The following is a 27,962-nucleotide window of genomic DNA, read 5'->3' as shown; positions in this document are numbered from 1 at the left end:
GGTACATGGTGGTCTTAAAGGGATGGACATGGTCAGAAACAATGCCCAGGTAGGCAGTGGCATTTAAACGATGCCCAATTGGCACTAAGGGGCCTAAATTGTGCCAACACTTTAAAACAAAACATCCCCCACACCATTACACCACCACCACCAGCCTGCACTGTGGTAACAAGTGCAGGCTGGTGGTGGTGGTGTAATGGTGTTCTGTTTACGTCAAATTCTGACTCTACCATCTGAATGTCTCAACAGAAATCGAGACTCATCAGACCAGACAACATTTTTCCAGTCTTCAACTGTCAATTTTGACTTCAATTTTGGTGAGCTTGAGCAAATTATAGACTCTTTTTTCTTTTTGTAGTGGTAATGAGTGGTACCCGGTGGGGTCTTCTGCTGTTGTAGCCCATCCGCCTCAAGGTGTGTGTGTTTTGGCTTCACAAATGCTTTGCTGCATACCACGGTTGTAATGAGTGGTTATTTCAGTCAAAGTTGCTCTTCTATCAGCTTGAATCAGTCGGCCCATTCTCCTCTGACCTCTAGCATCAACAAGGCATTTTCGCCCACAGGACTGCCGCATACTGGATGTTTTTCCCTTTTCACACCATTCTTTGTAAACCCTAGAAATGGCTGTGCGTGAAAATCCCAGTAACTGAGCAGATTGTGAAATACTCAGACCGGCCCATCTGGCACCAACAACCATGCCACACTCAAAATTGCTTAAATCACCTTTCTTTCCCATTCTGACATTCATTTTGGAGTTCAGGAGATTGTCTTGACCAGGACTACACCCCTAAATGCATTGAAGCAACTGCCATGTGATTGGTTGATTATATAATTGCATTAATGAGAAATTGAACAGGTGTTCCTAACAATCTTTTAGGTGAGTGTATTGCTGATGTCCTGTTATGTTGTTGTGCCTTGCGAATGTGCCGCAAACCCAATTGCCCCACCGGGACAATAAAGTTAACTACTATTACTACTATATAGTAGCCTATTGGTCAAAAGTTTCAAAACATTACTATTTTCAATGTTTTTGAAAGAAGTTTCTTCTGCTCATAAAGTCTGCATTTATTTGATTAAAAAACTACAGAAATAGATCTGTAATATTGTGAAATATTATTACATTTTAAAATATTTTTTTTTTCTATTTTAATATACTTTAAAATATGATTTATTTCTGTGGTGCAAAGCTGGATTTTCAGCCTAATTACTCCAGTCTTGAGTTTCACATGGTCCTTCAGAAATCATTCAAATATGATAATTTATTATTAAAGGTGCCCTAGAATGAAAAATTTAATTAACCTTGCCATAGTTAAATAATAAGAGTTCAGTACATGGACATCACATACAGTGAGTCTCAAACACCATTGCCTCCTCCTTCATATGTAAATCTTGTTTGTGAAAAACAGCACTGAAAAACAGGCTATTTTCAACATAACGACAACTGTGACTCAATCGCTGCGATCCTTAATATGTACGACCCCAACATTTGCATGTCAGCCCATGTCCATTGTCAGGCAGAACTACGCAGTGCACAGCCGTCGGGAGTTCAGCAGATAAACAAGCGTCACTTGACGTTAGCGAAAACGGCAGATCATCGCAGATGTCATGTTCCAGGCTGTGCAGGGGAAGTGAGAACTTCTCATAGCCTTCCCACATTTAAACAATGTCCAGAGTCATGGTTGATGTTTATTATAATCTTATACCACAACAATTTAATTCAAAGTTGTTAATTTGCTCGGCCTATTTCACCACAGAGAGTTTTTCTAAGCTGGGGCAATATAGCAGGATTCGCTCAGAGTCTGATATTGAAGAAAGGGCCGATTTCAACCGTATTCCTGCAAACAGTAAGTAGTGATTATATCCGCTTATTGACTGTCGAACCCATTTCGGATTAAATTGAAAGTTTCTTAGTAAGACAACATTACGATAATATCCCCTGTACTATCTAGATTCAACGCAAGATGCTAAAGTAACAATTGGAAACTCCAAGTAGCTCACATAACAGTTTGTACAATGACACAGGTTAATATTATTTCCTGCCAGTGTTGTCAAAATACAACAGTAGATACGTATGTTGATCCCTTTTGACGGATTGAAATCTAAATTAGCCTATATTTCATCATTAACACATAACTCAGAAACTATCTACGTTTACTACTCTTTAGTTGCTTACAGATCGCTCACTCAATAATTCTTGTAGCTAACGTCACCTTCTTCAGCATCTAGGCTTCTAGTCAATTTGTTAAATAAATATACATTTTTGAGAACTGAAGTATGATTATTTTGCAGCGGATGAGTAGTAAACATGACACTGACTATTTTGAGTGGCTTCTACATTACTTTGTTTGGCTAAATAAATCGACTTTTAAATCGGTACTCTACTGTCAAACTATAACATTACTGAAAACCACATATTTACGCGCTACCCAGTTCGGTTCGTGATTCAAAGTTGAGAAGCTATCATTGTAAAATCATTGCCATGACGGATGGTATAGATGTGTTAGCTGTCAATGAGCAGCAGTGGAGTGAAACAGCCAATCAGAGCAGAACTCACTATTAATATTCACGACCCTTCCAAATAAGGCAAAAACCAGACATTACATCCTAGGGACAATTTCTAGGGTTGGAAATGGACCTGTTAAACTGTATCTGGACAAATTTTGACCTTAAATAAGCCACATACTCTCAATTTAGATATCAAAGAACAATTTAACATATTGTTTCAAATCATTCTAGGGCACCTTTAATGTTGGAAACATTGTTTCTTTAACATGATACTTTAAAATAAAAAGCTAAAAAAGAACAGAATTGATTTAAAATAGACACATTTTGTAACAATATTGTTCAAAAGTTTGGGGATAGTAATTTGATTTCTTTTTTTAAAGAAATGAATGTGCTTATTCAGCAAGGATGTGTAAAATTGATAAAAAGTGAGATTTATTTTTTTTGAAAGAGATTTATACTTTGAATTAATGCTTTTTGTCCTACTTTTTAATTAATTAATAAATCATGAAAAAATATCACAGGTTCCAAAAAAATTTATATTGAAAAATATGATTAAAAATTACATTGATAATTCATCAGCATATTAGAATGGTTACATTAATGTATCATGTAACCCTAAAGACTGGAGCAATGGCTGATGAAAATCAGCTTTGCATCACAGAAATATATTCTATTTTAAAGTATATTAAAATAGAAAACCATTATTTTAAATTTGATCAAACACTCACTCACATTGTATTTGTAAATGTGCAAAATTATGAATGTATGAAAAAATACAGAAACAAAATATAATAGATTTCATAATTTAGCTTACAATAGTTACATCACTTCTTTCTTGCTTTGGCTTACTCATTGATGGCCTTTCCGCCATTTCACTTCCTCTGAACTGTGTTAAACCTGAACTTCTCTCATAGTCGGTGAGGTTGTGCCAAAGCTAACTCTCATCCAGGGAATCCAATGACCTTTCCCTGACCATTTATTCATTGGAATGAGCCTCATAAAAGTGGATAGAGGCAGAAACATGGCAGAGAGGTGCTAAAAATGTCAGGCCTTGGAGTGAAATTTCTCTCTTTGTTGCTCTGTTTCTCAAAACTTTAGCCTGTAATGATTTTTGGAAGGTAGGCTGCTGCGTTTGGGCAAGAGGGGTGTAAGTGAGATCAGGAGGTGTGTGATGGGACGTGATGGCTAACTTTTTCTCTCATTATTTACTGCTCTGTTTCTTTAAAGGGGTTTGCTCTACGATCTGAACTCTTATAAAATAACAGCTTTGAACTTTCACTTTAGGACAGGCTATAAAGCAAGAGTGTAGATTTTATAGTATTCATAACTTTGTGCTGGCTTCCTTTGACTCTTGTGAATTTAAAGAAACGTGTATGATAATTTATAAAACCTCTTTATGTTCTAATTGTCTTTCTTTTTATACCCTAGATGCTGGACCCATTCTGAAAATATAGAGCAAAACTAGTTTAGCTAAACTGGTGACCAGCAAATCGGTAAAAAGTATATTTTGTTTTAACATGGATTCACTGTTCAGTGTTTGTTTACCTGCAATAATAGCGTGCAAACCAACTCTATCATATGTTTTTGGGATGCTAAAGTGTCTTGACTGTTCATATGCTATCCACATAAACAAAAAGCCTAATTAATATCAACCACTATCACGCCTGAAACCAGCCTAAACTAATATTAAAACTTTATGGTGTGATTATATTGATTTAGACCACCAAATAATCTCTAGAGTTCCCCGCTCCCTCTGAACCAATGTTAGCGCTATGCTAACTTCTGAGTTAACCTAATTCTCCTGTTGAAGGCGGTTTTGACTGATGTTTCTCATCATTAGTGTCCTCTCATGGGGCCGGATAAATCGCAGGCATTATGAAATCCATGCAGAGAATGAACCTAATCAGAATGTATTTCAGATTTAATTTCATGAGGTAAAATATTATTCTCCATTTGTGTCTCATTTTGTCATATTAAGCAGGCGCGATAGCTAAAATAGATTGACTTCAATTAGAGGGACGGGATACAAATGTTCAGCAAAACGGTTAATAGAAGAACAAAATGTATTAGGGATCATTATGACGTAAATATGCCACCTCTTTAAAGTCTTTTGTCTAAAAACAGTTATCTAGTTAGCAGGGGTGTCACTAGATATATGAAAATGTGAGGCTAAACATTTGCATAGTCATAAGATGTTACACATGTAAATGATTCAAACTTTTTATATGATTTTTTAATGGGCCCATTAATCATGTTAAGAAGGTGTGCTAGAAAAGATTATTAAATAAATGATCTGCAAATATTGGTACAATATTATTATAGAATATTAATTTTTACCAATTTCCATTGCTCCATGGTCCAGTTCTGATGCTCACACGGCTACTTTTGGCCCTTTTTTAGCAGTGGACAAGGTCTATTTGGTCTGCATTTATGCAGCCCCATACGTAACAAATTGCGATGCACTGTCTTTCTATCAGCATTAACTTCTTGAGAAATTTGTGCTCCTCTGTTTGATCGAACCTAACGGACCAGCCTTCGTTATCCACGTGCATCAATGAGCCTTGGCCGCCCATGACCCTGTCGCCGGTTCACCACTTTTCCTTCCTTAGATACTAGATAGATATAGCCTAGAAATCTAGACGCACCCTAGCGGCAGCAAATTTAATTTGCCCGCAAGAGTGGTCTAGCAACTCTCAATTCCTATCTGAGCTGTATTCCTCAGAATCTGGACGGCCCAATCACATCGTGTATAGAGTCGGCGGGCGGGGCCATAATGACGACGGCCGAGTTGCGTTTGCGTACTTCTAGTAACACAGAAACTGGCGAACGGCGGTCTTTCGAATCAGCTCTGCCTGCGCCTCCGGAAGACTTGGAGTTAAGCTTTCCTCTGAGAAAAGAACAAAGAGCGGCACTGAAGTCATTCTTAAAAAGGGAAGATGTGTTCGGAGTTTAGCCGACCGGAATGTTTAATCAGTCAGCTAGCTCCCCTTCACCGTCGTTGCTCCGGTTGGTGTAGCGCTATCCTATAGCGTGCAGAGGGAGTTTGAAAGACAGCCATTTATCCCGCCCCTCGGATTGAGCCCTGTCTATGGTGAGTTTCCAGACCAAACATCTTGATGTGGGTCTGGCTTGTCAGGCTAAGATAGATACTGACCACTGCAGACCAGGAACCAGGGCTGGACTGGTAATCTGGCATACCAGGCATTTGCCCGGTGGGCCGACGCACTTTGGGGCCGGTATATAGTGTTTTTAAATTATTATTATTATTTTTTGTTCCACTGACAACATGCAGCGACAGCGGCCCATTGGTTTTTTCTTCTGAACTGAGAAGCCGAAGCGAGAGAGACCTCCTCTCCATATTAGGCACTTTTTTCCTATTTATTTATTTATTATTTGAGCGCATGGAACTGCAAAAGGCGAATATCCGCACAACGCAGCCGCTGACGAACGTACGCTGAGTTTAAATACTGCTCTATGAACGGCACTTTGACTTATTTTGTTTTATACAATCGTATGATATGGAAACATTACAGGTTCTGTGGTGAATCAGCTGAAAACAGCCGCGAGCATGTATTCATGACGAGGTAAAGTGGAAAACGGCAACACACACAAATGTTTCACTTTACCACAACTTACTCTGCAGCTAACAGCGAAGAAATATGGTGTTTTGGAAGAAACATTTATTAAAAATGTTGCTATATTACGTAAATTAATATTGCAGAATATAAATCACTTTTATAGAGGCTGTTTTTGTATTTTCTTATTTTACTTTTTTTACTTAAAAAAATTATAGTTTATTATATATGTTTTGTAGTTTTAGAAACCATATAGCCATATAATGAGGATTAAGATTATTTTGACTACCATGATCTTACATTTAAATGAAACTGGCCTACAGTTAAACTACAGTCTATAAAATAGTTTTAAAGTCTGGATCCCATGAATTAAGGACAAAGCTTTGTTTTCCTCTTTAAAAGTTTTATTAACTTTTTTTTTTAGATTTAATGGAATTTAACAGCCTCATATCAGTGTCTTACTTAAATTATGTGTTAACTCTTGAAAAATATGATTGTTCAACCCAAAAATGTGATCATTTACTCACCCTAATGTTATTCCAAACCTAAATGAATTTATTTCTGTGTAGCATAAAATAAAATAATTTGAGTCAGTTTTTTTATTCATACAATATTCAAATGGTAGCCTAACCAAAATGGCTTGGTTGCCAACATTCTTCAAAACATCTTATTTTGTGTTTCACGGAAGTCATACAGGTTTGGAACGACACGAGAGTGAGTAAATAATGATGACAGCATTTAAAAGCAGTACATTTACTTTACTCCATCCTAGCTCAAAATCATCAGTGCTTTACTGCCAAGGGCATTTCTGTGTGACAAAAAAAGCAAAATTAAGTTAATATTGATAACTTAATATCGAGTTGTCTTAATATCGATAATATCTATAATTATTTGTCCTTGTCCTAGTTTTATTTATATACTCCAATTTAAGGCCCCAACCCCTGCAAAAACATTCACAGGGAACTCATGGGCCGGATGTGCTGGGTATGCCAGAGCCGAATTTTAGCCCCAGTCCAGCCCTGCCAGGAACACCCCAAGAACTGCAGTTTTGGAGATGCTCTGACCCAGTCATTTATATATATATATATATATATATATATATATATATATATATATATATATATATATATATATATATATATATATGTGTGTGTGTGTGTGTGTATACACATACACATACACACATTTTACCTTACTTTGATTAGCTCCATGGTCGCATGTCTTATATAGCATTTGTGTCTTGTATTGTATGTTAATCAGGTTTATCTGCACCCCTGCTTGTCAGTGAAAACCAAGGCAAATGACGATACCAGGAGAATACAAAAATGTGAGAGCAGCACTGACAGACGAAAAGAACATCAGCATTCATGCTTTGGGTATTATGGCTACATGGGAGAACAGGGAGTCCTCCCGGGCAGAAAATCCCTCCTTTAGCATCCTCCTTCCTCCATGATCCATGGCAGAGCCTGAAGTGTACCTGCAGGCTTATTGGCAGTTCTAATCAAGTTAAATATCTTCTAGGCCCTTGAAAAAAAAGCACATTGCTGATGTTGGATTCGTGCTCAAGTGTAAGTCAGTCTCACTTCGTAGCAACCGGAAGGCCATTTATGTTCCTTTTGTGCGGGTTGGCTGCAATTAAGGGTCCATTCCATATTGACAGTTTGACTTACTCTCCCTTAAGCTGCAGGATTGTTCACTGTTCTGCCTCTCAAGGATGGAGTTTTTCAGATGGAGGACTGTCGTGCCAAGTGAGGGTAAAGGCTTGAATGTGGAGGAGGCAATCAGAAGTTCATGTTCAGATAAAACCATCAATATCCTCCTCTGCATTACCTGTCTACCAACCACTGCAGAGGAGGCAAGAGAGTGAGACCGAAAGAGAGCAGCTTCTTCATTACAGAGAAAAGATCATTGGTCAGAGCAAAGATCAATGACCCAAGCAAAGATTGGTAAGTTAGAGCAAAGATCATATTTTGTGATGTGCATTTGTGTGAAAAAATGTTGCCTTTGGGCACATAAATGAAAATTTTAAGGGGTAAGACTCTTGGCCTAGGTTGCTCATGAATGCAAACATATGGAGCAGGACTATTCAAATCTTACCCTGCAGGGCCAATGTGGTCCAGAGTTTAGCTCCAACCCTAATCAAACACACCTGAACTTGCTAATCAATGTCTTCAATCATTAGAAAATCACAGGTGGGTGTGTTTGATCAGGGTTGGAGCTAAACTCTGCACCGCATTGGCCCTCCAGGGTAAGATTTGAAAAGCCCTGGTATGGAGTATCAGCTTCACTGAAAATACGCTTGGCACTTCTCTATGACTCTAGAAAACAAGCTCTTGCATTAGCGTCTAGAGGTGACAGCAGCCATAACATTATCATGTCAAACTTCAAGTTTGCGTAACCCCTCGTAACCATCGACGACATCATGCGTGACTCGCTAAAAGCGTTTATGATTTACTTCTAAAGGTGGCAAGGCCACAGTCGAGCATGAAATGAAAATTACTCTGCCATTAGCAAAAAAAAAAAAAAAAAAAAAAAATTACAAAAAATTGAGAAATATTTCTGGTCTGTGACAAAATTACACTCCCTCTTTTCATGGCATTACACAGCACCGAGTATAAAAAGCACTCCGTGAGTATTTACCATTGTTATACAGCTGCACTCACAGAACTGTCAGCATTGTTGTAGCGAGAGCTGAGGTAAGCAATACAATCCGAACTAACTGTACAGGTTGGTTTAAAAAAAAAGGGTCTGAGAGTCTGGATTTCCTTCTCACATTAGCATACCAACCTCTTTAATGACCATGTTATTGTTCGATTCAATTTCAATTGCCAAGTTAAATCCAGGGAATGTGGAAATTATATTTAATATTTGTTTAATTTAATTTAATTTAACCATCTGCCTAACTGACAAGTGTCTGCTAAATATCATACAGTTTGAACAGACACTAAAGTTGATCAACTTCATGGATCCCCAGTACATTTTTGCTTTTTTTTTTTCAAATAAATTGCACAATTGGGATGTCACACTTCTCAATATAATATTGAACCGTTTAGTACGGCATTCACGGTTCAATACGCACTTGTGAATTATGTTTTTCTTCCGTTTTTTCATCTAATTAATTATTTATACTTCTCTTAGTTTGAAATATTTCACCTCTTTTTGAATGTGCCTAAGTCTACGCGCTGATATGAGCAAATATCCAATCCACTAAAGTTAAGGGGTGTTTAGCCGCGTTTTAAAGCCTTGCCGGTTAAACATTTCATTTGCGTTTTACATGCAGTGAGAGTGTGTGACAACATGTCAAACACACATGATTACTGGACTAAGTAGTCTTACTACGCTAATACTGTCAAATAAACACAAGGTTAACAGTCGGTTATGTCTAAAGTGAAAGTAAAATCTTGTGTGTCTGTATCAGCAGCCTTATGATTGCAAACATTTGTAAAGGGGCAGTTCACCTCTAAAATTATGTTAATAAAACAACTAAAAACAAAGTGAAAAATCACTCACTGCTTTTGAATAAAGTATATACAGTAGCTTTCAATCAATGTATATTGCATATTAAAGACTATGTAGTTTTAATTTAAGCCTACATTTATTCATTCAATTTCATACTTAAATACTGCTGCACTGTAAAAAAAAAAAATTGGATAGTTTTTGTTGGTTTAACTTAAAAAAAAGAAAGTAACCTGCTTGCCTTAAAATTGAGTTTATTAAAATTAATCATTTGAGATGATACAATGAAGGAAATTTGTTTAAAAATAGAAACTCAATATATTATTGTATCTGAACCATATTAAAAAAAATGATAAATCATCTTTGCCAAATAAAAAATCTATTTGGCATGTTTCACTGCATCATCAGAAATAAAACACACACAATTACCCAATATGCTTACAAAATCTTATATTTATACAATATACAATAATATATTGTACAATAATATTATACAATAATATTTTAATAAAGGTTGTCGAATGTCAAAAATACGGAAGAGGATTAGGGCCAAGCAAAAAAAAAAAAAAAAAAAAAAAAAAGCATCTCGAGATTAAAGTCATTATAATGCGAGATTAAACTCATTAAATTTCGAGAAAAAAAGTCGAAATACAATCTCGAGAATAAACTCATTAAATATCGAGAATAAAGTCGTTCTGTTTCGAGAAAAAACTCGTTATATTTCGAGAAAAAAGTCGAAATAAAATCTTGAGAATAAACTCATTAAATATTGAGAATAAAGTCGTTGTGTTTCGAGAAAAAACTCGTTATATTTCGAGAAAAAAGTCGAAATAAAATCTTGAGAATAAACTCATTAAATATTGAGAATAAAGTCGTTCTGTTTCGAGAAAAAAGTCGAAATAAAATCTTGAGAATAAACTCATTAAATATTGAGAATAAAGTGGTTGTGTTTCAAAAAAATCTCGTTATATTTCGAGAAAAAAAGTCGAACTAAAATCTTGAGAATAAACTCATTAAATATTGAGAATAAAGTGGTTGTGTTTCGAGAAAAAAAGTCGAACTAAAATCTTGAGAATAAACTCATTAAATATTGAGAATAAAGTGGTTGTGTTTCGAGAAAAAAAGTCGAAATAAAATCTTGAGAATAACGCATTCGATCAGTGTTCATTGCATAGCATACTGATAGAAGACATGGCAGAGTTGGATCACTTAGTCAAGCTATATTTCAGACTTTCTTTCAGTAACAAAGAAATACTATCAACTTTAGCTAATTATGACAAAATTATATTAATGTCCTCTATCCGTATGCTATGCAATGAACACTGATCAAATGCGTTATTCTCAAGATTTTATTTAGACTTTTTTTCACGAAATATAACGAGTATTTTCTCGAAACACAACGACTTTATTCTCAATATTTAATGAGTTTATTCTCAAGATTTTATTTCGACTTTTTTCTCGAAATATAATGAGTTTTTTCTCGAAACAGAACAACTTTATTCTCGATATTTAATGAGTTTATTCTCGAGATTGTATCTCGACTTTTTTTCTCGAAATTTAACGAGTTTAATCTCGCATTATAATGACTTTAATCTCGAGATGCTTTTTTTTTTTTTTTTTTTTTTTTGCTTGGCCCTAATCCTCTTCCGTACAAAAAAATGTTCATTGTATTAACTCAATTTTAATTTCAATGAACTCAGGCAACCAAGTAACTTTTTTATGAAATCATTTTTTACAGTGTGTACATCTCTTTATATATATACACAATACAATTAAATACACCCGGAATGTGTACAAGGTTTGCTTTTTTTAAAAGTAAAGTTAATTTTAAGTATGGCTTTTCAAGTAATTTAAGTAAAATAAAGAAAGAGTATTACAATAAAAACATTTTCTTCTTAACCTCTTTCTGTTCCTATTGCCTAAGAATAGAATAGGAAAAAAAAAAACGAACCTGAAAACTGTGGTTACAAACCGAGGTATGTATTGAACCGTGGACCAACTGTATTATGTTGCATCCCTATGCACAATAATATGTTTTGTTGCATTATACATTGAACATTATGTTTTACCTCTCTGCAACAGCCCTGTTGAAGTACCACAACCAATGATTTAATAACCACTGATTTAAAAAGTGTGTTTGCTATTTTTGCATGGGGAGGATGACATATAACTTCGCCATCATGTCATGAAGTTACACAAGCAAACCCAAACAAATGAAAATGGCTGTGACTTTCATTATTTAAGCCTCATCTCACATCAAGTACATCTCGGATTCCTGTGCGGTTCCTTCACTGAGCTTCAGTCTTTGTGACATTGTGACATCTTTTGTCTTGAACTAATTAAAGAAGAAACAGCAATGACAGCTCCCCCTCCCTTTTACGTAGCTATTAGCATCCGCAGAGACCCAGGGAGAAAGATTTCCCTTCATTAACAACAGTGGAATTGTTAATGTCTAATAAAGGAAAAAGAGGAAGCTCTTTTTAATGCAACAGCCAGAGGGACAGAAAGAAAGGACAGTGTTTTGGAGACACACTCCCAGCTCTGCCTGTATGGCACATTAGTACATCCCCTCCTCTGTAATCGGTTGCCAGGTCATCATTTACAGGACTAAGTCAAAAGGAGGCAAATCATATGTCCCCATGTAATCAATTATTGAAGCCCTGCAAATGTGATTTGGCTTTCATAAAGGAGCAGCCCGAGCGGAGGAGGCTGGGAGCCGGCTGGAGTGATGAAGTCCCGTCTGTGGAGAGGAGCTGCCGTGTGGGAGCACTCAACGCTGAGCACAGCGGTGTAATCCCAACATTACACGCTCCGTAATGGCTGATGTTTGCGCCACAGGCTGGAACGGTGCGGTCCGTTGGGGAAAGACCCGTGAGGCAGTAGCCGAATAATGGATGGATGATGAGGTGATGAAGAGAGGAACGGATTGATAGATGGATAGCGCACGAATGGAAGCGTGTACTGGAAGCCTAAGTGTGTTTTAATGCATGGCTGGTCACTTGAGTCCCACAAGACAGTGTTAAAAAGCACACCATACCACACCTTTCTCTTTTTTCTCTCTGTTTCACTCTCTTTCGCTCTTCTATGCATTCAGACCCAATGGCAGAGCAATGAAAGGCTGGTTTGACCTTGTCTCACCTCTCACAAAGCAGCCTGGACCCCGCTCACAATATCTAAACCTTGGGAAAGTGGCGTCTCTCTGCATACCAAACAGACCTCCGGCTTCGCCCTGGCTCCCTGGTGAACAGACTGAGTTAATTTTTAACAATTAATAAACCCAATCGTTTAATAAGGGAGCTATTCGTCTTTTGATCTGTTGAAATATTCGTTCAAGACCAAAGAACCTACCACTGCGATAATGGTGGCTGACTCAAATGCATCATGGGATACTTAAACCTTGAATTTTCTACAATGACCAACTATGTTGCCTCTAGCCAAACAGCTGGACATCACAGCATAATCATTTGCCAGCAATATTCAGATTCATTTTATGCATTTTGTATATAACTATTATCTTCTTAAGCTGTGATCCAAAACCCTGAGATCTGCCTGTGCTCCAAATGCAGAGTCCTCATTATTGTATATATATATATATATATATATATATATATATATATATATATATCATTACTGTATATACACCGATCAGGTGAAGTGAATTAAAAAGATTATCTCTTCATCATGGCACCGTTTAGTGGGCGGGATATATTAGGCAGCAAGTGGAAAAAGTTGATGTGTTAGATGCAGGAAAAAGGGCAAGTGTAAGGATTTGAGCGAGTTTGACAAGGCCAAATTGTGATGGCTAGACGACTGGGTCAGAGCATCTCCAAAACTGTAGCTCTTGTGAGGTGTTAATGGTCTGCAGTGGTCAGCAGCCTTTGCTCGACACCTTTGGCACCAATTACAGCCTCAAGTCTTTTTGAGTATGATGCTACAAGCTTGGCACACCTATTTTTGGACATTTTCTCCCATTCTTCTTTGCAGGACCTCTCAAGCTCCATGAGGTTGGATGGAGAGCTTCAGTGCACAGCCATTTTCAGACCTCTCCAGAGATCTTTAATCGGGTGCGTCTGGGCTCTGGCTGGACCACTCAAGGACATTCACAGAGTTGTCCCGTAGACACTCATTTGTTATCTTGGCTATGGGCTTATGGTTGTTGTCCTGTTGGAAGAGGATTCTTTGCGCTAGTCTGACAACCAGAGCTCTCTGGAGCAGGTTTTCATCAAGGTTGTCTCTGTACATTGCTGCATTCATCTTTCTCTCGATCATGACTAGTCTCCCAGTTCCTGCCGCTAAAGAACACGCCCACACAGCATGATGCTGCCACCACCAAGCTTCACTGTAGGGATGGTATTGACCAGGTGATGAGCGGTGCCTGATTTCCTCCAGACATGACACCATTCAGGCAAAAAGGGTTCAATCTTTGTTCTATCAGAATCCAGTGTTCTGTATTTTGCATACGTGAGTTTTTGTTGTAGATGGCTATTGCTGCGCGTTTAGCTAGAATGCCATACAAAACCAACCCATTGGGCCACTGAATCTGCATTAACGACAACAGCCTTAGTCCTAATGGGTTGTTATCATAGCTATCAAAATCCAGTGTTCGGCATTTTGCGTACGTGAGTTTTTGTTGTAGATGTCTAAAAAAAAAAAAATAAAAAAAAAAAATTGTTGTGTATTGTTCTAATTAATTGAGATTTCTTACAGCTCTTACAGGTTGTTGGCCTTGTCTGTTTCGTTGCTTCCATTACTCTCCCCTTTTTTGTAAGTCGCTTTGGATAAAAGCGTCTGCTAAATGATTAAATGTAAATGTAAATGTAAATGTTTAAACAGACCAGACAATTTTGTTTCTCATGGTCTGAGAGCTCTTCAGGTGCCTTTTGGCAAACTCCAGGCAGGCGTCATGTGCCTTGTGCTGAGAATTGTCTTCCGTCTTGCCTATCTACTATACAGGCCTGATTGGTGGAGTAATGCAGAGAGGGTTGTTCTCCTGGAAGTTCTCCTCGTGACATGCACTGTGGGGCCTTATATAGACAGGTGTGTGCCTTTCCAAATCAACTGTATTTACCACAGGTGGACTTCAATCAAGATGCAGAAACATCTCAAAGATAATAAGTGAAAAAGGTTGTGCCTGTGCTCAATCTTGAGTATCATGGGAAAGGCTGTGAATACTTATATCTTTTTTTTATTTATAAATTTGCAAAGATTTCAAACAAGCTTCTTTCACATTGTCATTATGGGGTATTGTTTGTTGAACTTTTTTAGAAAATGTATGAATTTATTCCATTTTGGAATAAGGCTGTTCTGGATGCACAGTATTTCTGTTTCAAATAGACTCCTTCTAGCCTGGATGCCAGCCGAACTTAGCCCCGCCCACAATTTTTTTAGGTCGGGCAGTTCGGCCTGGCCTTGCTTCATAGAGGAGTAATTATCCCCGAACAGAAACTGTTCGGACCAATGAAATCATCAGGGCGGGCTTTAGAAGATGACGGACAGATGATCAACAGTAACGTAATCATGCACGTCATCAAAGGGGCTTGGATTATATTTTTTCGAATCCTAAACGGAGAGCTTGTTTGTATAAGCATTAACCTTCACAATTTCTCTCAGAAATGATGATCATGTTGGGTAAGTACTCTGTGTATCAATAAATTATTCTATTTTTTTTTACAACACCAGCAAAGATCGTGTATTCCAGCCTGATTTCAGCGTGCGTGCAGACAGGGTTGCCAAGTTTTTGCAACAAAACCCGCCAACTACTAGCCCTAAACAATAGCTTCTCGTGGGGTTCTCCAGGGGCAAAATGGCGTTTGGTTGGTAAAGTGTGTGTTATTTTGGCAAGGTTGCCTGCTAAAATTCGCACTCATGGGTATATCACATAATAGTCGCTTCAACCCGCGGAAATAAAAAACAACCCGCGGGGAAAAAAAACGCGGACTTGGCAAAACAGTGCAGTTGAACTATGTTGACATTTGATAATGCGTTGCTTCGTTGCTATTATTGGGTGTTGGTCTATCCAATTGATTTCTTTCCTGGTTCGGTTGAAACACGCCTCATAATCACAGCCCAATGGAGCAGTTTCAGACTCATATTCTGACTAGAATTGAGTATGACCACGTCAGGCTAGACTCCTTCAGGTTTCATAAAAGGATATATAGGCCCTGTATGACGTCACAAAAGGTGGAATTCTTTGTATGGGCACTTCTGTTGGAGCTTATGCACACATCACCAGCGTGAGATGCACGGCCATCATTCGGGTTTCTGAAGTCATTGGCTGCACTGTACAGAACTTGCTCAAGAAAAATGTGTCATTTTGTTTTAAGACCACAGAATCAACAGCGTCACAATAGAAGTGTGTTTTTGGTTGTGAGGGAAAGATAACCTTCAGGTTCTCAAAGAAGCCAGCGTGAGGGGAATCGTGGTTTGTTTTTTCTGAGGCAACAACAGAGTTGTGCAAGTGTGTTTGTTTTCCCAGCATTTTGGTGACAAATGTTTTGCCCAGCTCTACGCTGGATTTACAGATCGCTGGTAACTAAAAGATGGAGGGGTCCCGGTGATAAAAGAGCCCGTTCATGAGTTAGTAAAACTGCATCAAATTTATGTTTTGTTGGCAATTGTTGCATAAGTGTGTATAATGTAAACAACATGAATGTATAGCAGATCAAAAGTTATTCAGGGATAGTGCGATCAAGTGGTTTGTGTGTGTGTGTGTGTGTGTGTACGCTGCGACTCTTTGGCTCCACCTACTGCACACCCCTACAAGCTTGGCAGTCATTGGAAAGAATCGGTACGGTGTATCCGTCTTTTATAAATCTGATAAAACTAAAGACTCTTCGGCAATATGAAGGATGCTAGGTACTCAAGATTAACATTAGATTGGCAGAAACTGTGTGTTATGTACATTTATGCAATTCTGTATGTGTGAGTGTGCCAGGAAACTTAAATAGGAATAATGCAATACACAAGCATTAACCTCTTTACACCTTTTTGTCCATAAGTAGCATTTACACTAAAAAGTAAAATTAAGTAATTCTTCATTTAAGTTGGGGTGTTGTTTTGGGTGCCACAAAACAATTTCAAGAATATAATGCCATGTTGCAGCGTGAAAATGAAGTGCATCTCATCAGCTGTTTGCATGTTGAGGTGAGATCCTGTTTTGAGCTGATTATTATTCATTACAGGAAACACCCACTGTGTCTATCAAAACACTGTTGAGAGCAAATTAAATACAAGTCAAGTGTCAACACGTGGAGGACAGGGGCAAAGAGAAGAAAAAAGAAAGAAAGTTGGTGACCTGCACATGCATTACTCTATAAAAGTTATAATAAAACAATCAGCAGAGTTTTTGTTCAGGGGTTTCAGAGTGTCTTCTGATCATTTTACACTGTATAAGAATGACAATTCAAACATGCAGAGGTTTTGCAATATCATAGATTTAGCTTTCATCTGATCAAGAAACATTTTCTCTGTGCAACAGTTGGGTTCAGGCAGTAAAAATCCCATTTATTTTCTAGAGGAATTGATTTTGAACGATAACTACAATATATTTTTAACCCTTTCCCAGCCAGTATTTTTGAAAAAATTTTGCCAGCCTCCACAAGCATTTTTGATCATTTTCACAAAATGTTCAGGCACCCCAGGATATTTTCTTTTATGAATATCTGATCATCCAATATGTCAAAAGAATGAAGAGCCTCTGCTTTTATTGTAGCATAATGCATTCTCTTGTTTTTTATTTTATTTTTATATTTTTTTTTTATCAACACTATATGTTGGTAAGTTTCTTAAAACAGCAAAATTGAATCATATTCAGAATGATGTTCAAAACACAGATGGAGTAGATTGAATCCATCAACACCCCAGATCCTAAAGCTCGTCCTCGGACAACATTTCATTAAGTAACCTTACTAATTTTTTCTTTATATGCATTTTAATGTTGATGATCTCGTAATTATACATATGCATATGATGTTGCTTGTTTCTACATCTTCTTCGCATGTGTTTTGATTAGAAGATTCTGTACTCTTTCAGAAGATGTGTTATAGCCAGTGTTGGGGAAACTACTCTGAAACTGTAGCTTTACAAGCTACTTGTAAGTTAAAGTAGTTAAGTAACATTCAAGCTACCATTTTTAAAAAGTAGTTAGCTACACTACAAGTTACGATGAAAAAGTAGCTAGCTACATTGAAAAGGTTTTTTTTTTTTACACTGACAAATAACTTTGAATAATTAATGAATAATGTTATACTATTTGGGGTTTCAAGCAATATAATGCAATATAATTGATTTCAAAGAGTATAGTGTGAATTCAGGTTGATTGAGACACTTTTTTCATTTTAAAGGCAAAAACTGTCCGAATCATTTGAATAATTGATACAATAAACACAATAAGCTAATATAGCCTATATCTCAAACTGACTGTCAAAGTGCAACATGGCTAAACATTTTACATCAGTGCAAGAACAAAATGTATGCAACTTAAATCAAATATTCAGGAGTCAGGATTAGGTTTACCTCCATCAAACAAACCAAATGTGGGATTGTGTGTTTGTGTGGGACAATGTGAGAAATGTTAGTAACACTAAAACATAACCTGAAACTGTTATATAATGTCTAAGTTAATAAAAACATTTGTATTCTGCCTTTCAGATGATAAAAATATTTTGTTCTTAGTCCCTACCAGAAAACACCATTACATCACAATGTAACATAACATAGTGTCTTTATTTTACATGTCATTTAAATTCAACTTCACTGAGCCCAAAGGCAGCAGGCATCATGCAGATAAACTAACATGATAATATAATGAACAAATAAAATATAAATCAACATGAAATTAGGTCATTGATAGTTTTATATATTAATTTATATTATATTATTAACAATATAACCAATTCACCTAATTATCCAGTAGTTTTCTGAACACATGCATTTATTAACATGATAATTAAAAACTAACAGACTGATGAAAATGTGGGACATTTTCTCAATATGCGACGTGCGGGACAAGGGGTGAAAATGCTGTAGCCTACGGTACACGCAAAGCGGGACGGGTGGTCACCCTAGTAAGGATTAGTCTAAAATGCAGGTTAAACTCTCAGCACGTATGCAGTGATGGAGCGCATCATTATGAACAAACCGTTGTGAGTATTATGAGCTGCTCTCGTGAACAGTGCAGGTGCTTTGCTTGCCTATTTATTTTCATTTTGAATGGTTTCATTTAAAAGTGGACATTTCAAGCTTTCTATAGCCTACACATGATATATCTCATGTCTGTGAGGCAGGTAGCCTGCTGAGTTTTGGTTTATTTACAATGTTGTTTTACCGCCGAGCAGCTCATATGAGTGAAGCGTGTCTGCATTGAGCGGATTATTGAGCTTAGTCCGTCACACCGCTCAGCTCCTCTCCTTACAGGCTCGTTCTCGTCGGTCGTCAGATTCAGAACCCAAAAACAGAATGTAGCTTTTGGGGGCGCTACTCCACTGCTTGCTGTATGATGTAGTTAGCTACTGGAAAAGTTACACTGTTTTAAAAGTAACTGAGCTACTGACAAGCTACTGAAAAATGTAGTTAAGTTTGCAGTGTAGCTACTTGTAGCTCGCTACTGCCCAACACTGGTTATAGCGCCCCCTTTACTCATAGCAACTGTTAGTTCCTGTAATCTGATTGGCCAATTTTTTTTAATTTATTTTTTTCAATATTTACATTTACATTTAATCATTTAGCAGACGCTTTTATCCAAAGTGACTTACAAAAAAGGGGAGAGTAATACACTCTAAAAAATGCTGGGTTAAAAACAACCCAAGTTGGGTTGAAAATGCACCAACCCAACAATTGGGTTGTTTTAACCCAATGGTTGAGTTGTTTTAACCCAATGGTTGAGTTGTTTTAACCCAGTGGTTGGGTTAAATGTTGCTTAAGACAACCCAATTGCTGGGTAAGAACAACTCCACCATTGGGTTAAAACAACCCAATTGTTGGGTTGGTGCATTTTCAACCCAACTTGGGTTGTTTTTAACCCAGCATTTTTTAGAGTGTAGAAGCAATGAAACAGACAAGGCCAACAACCTGTAAGAGCTGTAAGAAATCTCAATTAATTAGAACAATACACAACAAATTTTTTTTCTTTTTTTTTCTTTTTTTTTCTAAGACATCTACAACAAAAACTCACGTACGCAAGATGCCGAACACTGGATTTTGATAGCTATGATATTAGTAGGCCCATTGTTTTTACTTGAATATTTTCTAATTTAATGGAATTATTTTACTTCTTTATGTTCTGCAGATCAGAGAGAGATATTTTTTTGATATCCGTGAGAAGTGGGTTCTTTAGACTGCTATGCTGGTTTCTAGATTCTTTAAAGCACCAGTACTTGGTGCTTTAAAGATGGTTTAATAATAAAAAAAATAAAGAAAACTGTTCTTAGGAATCTCTAATGTGTCTCCTACTAAGTGCTAAACCTGCAGTCCACATTGTACTTTATTCATCTGATCCTCATGATCACTCAACGATGCGTTTCATCTCTACATGAGACTTCTCTTCCAGCTTGAGAGGATTTGCTCCCTCTCGGATGGGAGACTTTGTTCGTTTCCTGACTTTTCTTTTCACAGCTTGGCATTCAAAGAATAAAGAGAGAATTCATTACTTTGATAGAAGCATAATTAGGTGACAGAAAGCATTCGGAACAATTAGCAAACTGGTGAAACACAGAGAACTGACGTCCGTCTCTCGCCTCCCCACCGATCTGAGCAACAGCCTGGTGAGCAGCTGGTACGCCTGTCCACTGAATCTGGACTGACAGCAAACTGACTGAGAGAAAGGGCTACAGTACAGCAGAGAATAATATGTATTGTGAATGCTGAGAGGAGGTGATGTTTGACTTATTCAGGCGAAAGAATCGATGTTACGCGGCACATCCGGTCAAAAAAACGGTCGTGGTGCACTCTTAGAATAAAGATGAATGGAACGGTGATGTAGTCTCTCTGTAATAACACATTTGTGAAACTTGTTACATACGTACAGCTCTGTCAAAGATCCTGATTGATTTTTGTTAGAGGAATATTTGAAATAGCATCCACAGGGGGTCATTTTGATGAACAGATGCAGAGGAATCAGATTTGTGTTGAAGACAGATTGGTTTTGCTTTCGTTCTTGGTCTCTCTGATCCACATGCAAGACAAAAAAAGGAAACAAACTGACAAAAAATGTAATCACGGACTGTCAACCCACATCAGTCAATCTTACCAACAGACCCTAAATTCCTTGTGGAGAAACGCAATACCTTCGTTAAGGGCAATGCTGCTGGAAATCAAAACTTAAAGCTGACTTTCTCAGAAAGACTAAACCGTTTCTCTATATCAGGTGAAGAAAATCCTTCTTTTATGGTCTGTCTGGACCATGGGCCAACCAGAGGGGATGAGGAGCAAGAGGACAAAGCAATATTAGGTCTGGGTTGTTCCAAGATGTTCAAAGGGAGAGAGTATGGCTATGCTTAGACTGTCCTGATTTTTGCCCATATCCGATCAGATTTAACATGTGGATGAAAGAAAAGAAAAGAAAAAAAGTGAACATGAAATTCGTTTTTTACAAATCCGGTTCGAGCTATATTCGTATAGGGTTTGAAATGATACAAACCTGAATAAGTTGGCACAACTAAAAAGATTTAAGTAAGCAGAACTTGCAGATTTTTATTTGGTAATTATGCATTTTAATTGCTCTGAACTTGACATTTTTTAGGTAACTAATTCATACATTGAACTTTTTTTGGAGTGGAAACTTAATAACCAGCTAATTCAAAAAATGCCACCTTGCTAAATGGTTACAGAGTGCTTTGGTAGGATTAGCATAGCACACGCTGAACGAGAACAGCAAAAAACACAGACTCTTCTAAACTAGCATAACAATCTTGCACAAAATATAATACACATAATATAACACTTAATTTTTCCATTTACTGTCCCTTTTGAGTGGTAAAGCATGTTGGAAAATAGAGATCCCAGTTTCTGTTCAATTTAAGTTTGTCTAGTTCATAAAACTCAAAACAATGAAACATCAGACTGCTTAAATGTGTAAGTTTGGAGAAGTCAAATGAAAGTTCTAAATACTTATGGAAGTTAGTTAGTTTGAACTAATTTAGTAGGAAACAAGGATTAACAAGGTTGTGCTGGACGAGCAGAAAATGACTATAACAAAGAGATTATTTGAAACTGCCGGAGACGACAGCTTGGAATAAAGCCACATATACCAGTCTCCTACGTTTCTGCCGCTGCCTCATAACATGCAGTAATCCAGTGTGGCGGCTGCACTGTCATGTTGTAAATAAGACTAAATCTGTATTGCATACCCTTCCATGTTACGGATGCTGTTGTTGTTTTTGGCGTATGCCTACCAGCGCAACGACATTGCCATAGAAACCAATGCAGATATTCCGGAAAACAAGAGCAGCATGGACACACAAATCGGATTTGAACAGTTGTGATACATGAAGTCGACAGTCAATAATTTAAGATCAGATTTCAATAGCCAAAGCAACCAATAACAATACACACACACACACACACACACACACACACACACACACACACACACACACACACACACAAAACTTTATTTCTTTATATGCTTTTAGACATGAATACCCATTGATGAGTTTCAAGAACAGTCCAGTGAACTGTTAAATCCTCTTTCAGACCTCATTCATAAGCTCTGTTCCCAAATGTAGGGAGTTGACTCACTGTGTACTTTGTAGACAGCAAATAAAACTAATATTTATTGTGTATTTTGGTCTGGTTTTGCAGTTAAAACAAGTCTTTGAAGCAAAACATTTATTTGAGAAGCAACACTGCTTAAGATTTTAATATAATGTATCTTTAATATAAGTGTATTTTGTCATGCACTGGCAAATGTTTCTCACTTCTTTTTTTTAAGTATAAAAATGTAAAAATAAGTGGAAAAAATAAATAAAATCTGCCAGTCAATAAGTAAAGATACCCTTATTATAAGTCTTAATGTCTTATGCAGTGTTGCTTCTCAAGTAAATTAAATTAATTTTTTGATTGTTTTCACTCAAAAATCTAAAAGAGTCAATGAGACTGAATAAATGTAGTATCACAATATCATTTATTTTCAGTTTGTGGTAATTGTCAGACAGTAAAGTTCGAAGGCCTTCATATTGGCAATTATAAAAATCATTGGCCAAAAATGATTTGTTCCCCCAAAAATGTCAGGCAACTTATTACACTGTAAAAAATGATTTAGAAAAAAAGTTACCTGGTTGCCTTAAAATTTTGAGTTCATTGAAATTAAAATTTTGAGTTAATACAATGAATTTTTTGAGATTTGACAACCTTTATTAAAATATTATTACAAGATTTTGTAAGCATATTGGGTAATTGTGTGTTTTATATTTCTGATGACGCAGTGAAACATGCCAAATAGTGCTATTTTCATGATTTATCAAATGTTTTATGTGGTTCAGATACAATAATATTTTGAGTTTCTATTTATTAAACTAATTTCCTTCATTGTATCAACTCAGATTTTTAATTTCAATAAACTCAAAATTAAGGCAACCAGGTAACTTACTTTTTTAAGTAAAACCAACAAAAACCAAAAAATTTTTTTACAGTGTAGATATGTTTTATATGTTGTAATTATATACACTTTATACATAATATATTGTATGTATCATAGTGACCCTGGACCACAAAACCATGTCATATGTTTCGCAGGTATATTTGTGGCAATAGCCAACAATACACTGTATGGGTCGAAATTATGATCATGTTCCATAACGATATTTTGTACGTTTCCTAGCATAAAAATATATATAGTTGTATTAATATGCATTGCTAATGACTTCCTTTGGACAAAATTTATAACATACGGTATTTACCAGTACACACACACACACACACACACACACACACACACACACACACACACACACGCACACACACACACACACACACACACAATGTTTTACTTTTGTATATTTAATAAACATAAGCATGCTGATAAATGTCTTTTTGTGCTTTTTTCCCCCTAGTGTGGTGCACCACAAGAGCTCCATTTTTTATACTAAATCTAGTTAAAAATAATTCAACCCAAAACACATCTCAAGACACCTGCATTTTGTTCCATTTCATTGCGCTCTGTTTAACTTTTGTTAAATACAAGAATGTGTCATGTGAGAGCGGCCCCTTGCTGTCTAGATAGGCAGACAGCAGCTATTTAGTCAAGAATAGCAAAGAAAATAAAAAGGTAAACAAATTTGTTTGACTGAACTGTTTTTACCAAACTCTGATCAAACTTAGAAAACTATTCGAAAAGAAATCTGTGTGTTTGCTGTTCTACGGCTGCTTCAGAGTTTAGAAGTGCAGTACAAGGATTTTTCATTGAGGTGGGTTGGTGGTAACAGCGGATATCACGATGATAAAATCTAGCTGACTTACAATCATGTTCTTTACTTTTCTGAGAGGTACACACTTTGTTCCTTTCACATCTACAGGAGAGGCTTAGAATGATCTCTTGATCGCCTTCGCTCGTCTCTTCCAGAGAACGCGTGTTGAAGCAATACACCTGCCAAAACCTACAGCCTCCCATAAGTGAGAGATGCTTTGAAAGCAGAAAGTGCAAGAAACGACACTTGGAATGAAATACGCGGCTTGCCAGAGAGTGAGAAGCTGTCAACAATTGTATCACACCACATGATGAGAAATTCAAATCCGGCGTGAGGGTCATAACAAAACAGCGGCATAAACATTGAGAGGGGACGGCTTGTTTTCACAGGGCTTTTTAGATGTGTTCTTAGGAAAATTGAAATAAGTTTTTTTTTGTTGCATACATATAGCATGGACTTTTCCTTTGGGTTTACAATGGGCTTACATTTGGGCTTACAATGGGCAGATGCCGATAACAAATCTGGGGTCTGTGGTAGACGGTGGAGGTCAACTGTCAAAGAAAAAGATGCGGAAGACAAGTTGGACAAGCAGCTAGAATCAGTAATAAGTCTGGAGATTTCAGCCAACCAATCCCAGGAAGAGGTAATTGAAAAGAAGGATAGATGGATGGACAGATGACCATGTGCATGAAGATTGATTGGCCATGGAATAGCCATGGAAGATTGATAACCCTGCTCGCATTGACACGTAACTCATGGCACAGTAGAGCAGAGGTCAAGGCCAACCAGTCTCGATGATGAGTGGTAACTGTGCGTGTGTTGTAAACCAACGGAGACTAATCCTAAACCTGAAGCATATACAAGACTAGGGTTGGGAATCGAAAATCCAAGAATTGGTTGCTTGCTATAAAATTAAAGTTTAGATTCCACTTGTCGATTCCCGAGTGTGCATTTTAATTTGGTTTCAAACCATTCAAGCGCAAGAAGACGTGAAAGAGAAAGCTAATTTGGTATGTGCACGCTGTTTTCTGTAGCAGGAACATCTATATAAAGATGGTCGCCGAGTGAAATCACTAACCTCACCCATAAGTTATACCTAAAATCAGAGGGAAAGATAGGTGAATAACACTGACGAAGAAGCACCTAACCGTGATTGCAACAAAGGTGTTGATCCAGGAACATGTTGTACTTGGTGAAATCACCCTTTCTGCGACAGACAGACAGACAGACAGACAGACAGATATTTTCCTCCCCCCTTTCTTCTCAGCAAGTGGGGGAGAGATCACAAGTTCAGAGAAATGCCAGGATCCATTAACATGTGTTAGAGACATGTCCCCTGTGATTCACACAGCAACTAAATCTCTCTCACTTTAACTATAGCCTTCAGATGGACGTGGCTTCACTTTGTGGTGTATCTTGACATGCTCTAGCATTTTTGTGTCATTTTGAGCTTTGTTTTAATAATTGTATGCCCAAGGCAGTGCAACGAACACATTGAAATGGCACACGTAATGATTCCAGGCAATTATATTGAATCTTTTTTCTGTGAGTAATGTACTGGTTGCTCTTTTTCATGCAATGAATGGGGACTGACACTTTTGAAATTAAAAGGCAGCGTAAAAGCATCATACAAGGATTATAAACGTTTCAAATTCTCACTTTTTTCATTTTCACTATGAAATTTCAGCCATAACAGTTTGCAACGGCATGAGGGTGAGTATGATGACTACATTTTCGTTTTAATGCAAACTGTTCCTTTAAATGATGATGATACACTCAGATAAATAGTATTAAAAGTAGTCGGTCTTCATCACTCAAGTAAACATATGTTTGAACTAAAGTTTGTTCTTTGGATACAACAGCTGTATGTATGCTTGGATGAGTTCTCATTGATGAAATGAAAAACATCTGTCTGCCATTTCTGATTGGTTTTCTGTCAGACCATAGTGCTGTGCTATGGTACAAGCTTCCAGCTGTTCAGCATATGGCCACCCCAGTACATATGTAGAGATAATCCCATATTATAGAGCAAAAGTGATCAGACTCCAGTCCAAACACACTCTCCAACCAAAATGTTTTTTTTAAAAAAAAAAAATCAGAAATCAACAAAAGTAAGAAGATCCCAAACTTTGAATTGGTTTGGCATGTTTTCGACAAGTCAGTGTTGAAGGGATAGTTCATCCAAGAATGAAAATTTGATGTTTATCTGCTTACCCCCAGGGCATCTAAGATGTAGGTGTGTTTGTTTCTTCAGTAGAACACAAATGAAGATTTTTAAATCCAACCGTTGCTCGTATAATGCATGGCAATGTATTTTTTCTATGAGAGTACACATACATATTAAACCCTGCGGCTCGGGATGATACACTGATGTCATAAAACGAAACGGTCGGTTTCTGCGAGAAACCTAACAGTATTTGTTATTTTTTTTACCTCATAGCAGACCAATCTCATCTAGTATTCCCAACACCATTACTTCCGCCGAAGAAGGTCAAAACCCGGCGCGGTCATAGAAATGTGTACATAGATGCCTCATTCAACCGATCAATGTATCATTACGAGCCACAGTGCACTGTAAACCCTAATGTTGTCTTTATTTAAACAAATCAAGTAATCTTGACTAAATATTATTAGTTCAGTCCAAAAACTCAAAAATATAAGATTATAAAATTAAACTACAAAATGCATAAACTTAAGATTTAAGTTTGAACACAAAATCATAATTAATCATAAAAAAGCTCACTCTGGTCTTGCATTGATGTGATTGGCCATGCAAGGATTTCTGTCTGGCAACGACAACTAATTCACTGATTGGAGGACATTTACAAATGGTGGTCCTTTTCACGGCTGTTGCTTGTTGCGGATTCGAATTAAGATGGAGACTTTTAAATTGTGATGCAATCTTAAATTCGATAAGTAAAAATTTGTAAGTTACTAACTTATAGCTAACCAGATTGACTGCATTTCTGTTTTAATTAAAATAATAGTTTAGTTTAAAGTCACCATGATGGAGATTAGTGTTTGCTTTAGTTGGGCTCTTGACCATGGACTGTGTAATATTAATAGTTCTCTGGCTGCTTTGTGTTTGTGAGACACATTTGTTAAGGAACAAAGAGTCAAAAGCAAATATCATCAAGTGATGTTGTTAATTCATTGATGATGAAAACACCATCACGTATTAACAAAATCCTTGATTTAATGCAGAGTCTAATGCTCTAATTGTCAGGGTGGTTTATAATAGATTTAAAATATTAATATTAATAGCCATGAGATCCTTCACTGTTGTGGTAATTGAACAATATATTTATTTAATTATTATTTGCACTAAAAGTTTAAATCTACGGCATTAGTTAGACCCACACACACATCAAGAATTAGTTTATGAATCCCTACAATGGTGACAATAAAAAAAAAAAAAAAAAGTCAGAACAAAAACATCAGAACAAAACAGCAAAAGTATAAGCAAACAGTAAGAATAAAGGAGAAAATTTGTCACAATTTAGATGCATAATTTATTAATGCCGCAATGCATGTTGGGACCCATGGGGAAGTTTTGATTGGTTGTACCCAGAATGGTGTACTGAGCTGGTGTACCAAGTTTGTTGAACTTAAAATATTTGAGGCAACGAGTTACATATTTTTTTTTTTTTTTAAATTTGATTCATATGATTTTGAGTCTTGTGTTTTAAAAGGTTTGAGTAACTTGTACTTAAAACACAAAGACAAAGATACTAATAAATATTGAGTTCATTCAACATAAAAGTGTCTCTTTGTGATTTTTAGTATTTTTATAAGTATTTTTAACTAAATGTCTTGAGTATGGGAAAGCTAAATTTTAAGTCACTGTAACTAAAACTATTTAATTATTTAACTATTTAACCAGTTAATTTCATAACATGTTTTAATTTAACTGAAATGAAAAGGTTTATGTAGTATGTAATATATATATATATTTAATTTTTTTTAAATACATTTTTTAAGTTCATTAACTTAAAAAATTTGAGGCAACGAGTTACATCAAATA

This window comes from Pseudorasbora parva, chromosome 22 (assembly GCF_024679245.1).
Source record: "Pseudorasbora parva isolate DD20220531a chromosome 22, ASM2467924v1, whole genome shotgun sequence".
Lineage (NCBI taxonomy): Eukaryota > Metazoa > Chordata > Actinopteri > Cypriniformes > Gobionidae > Pseudorasbora > Pseudorasbora parva.
Note: the sequence above shows the minus strand (reverse complement) of the source record.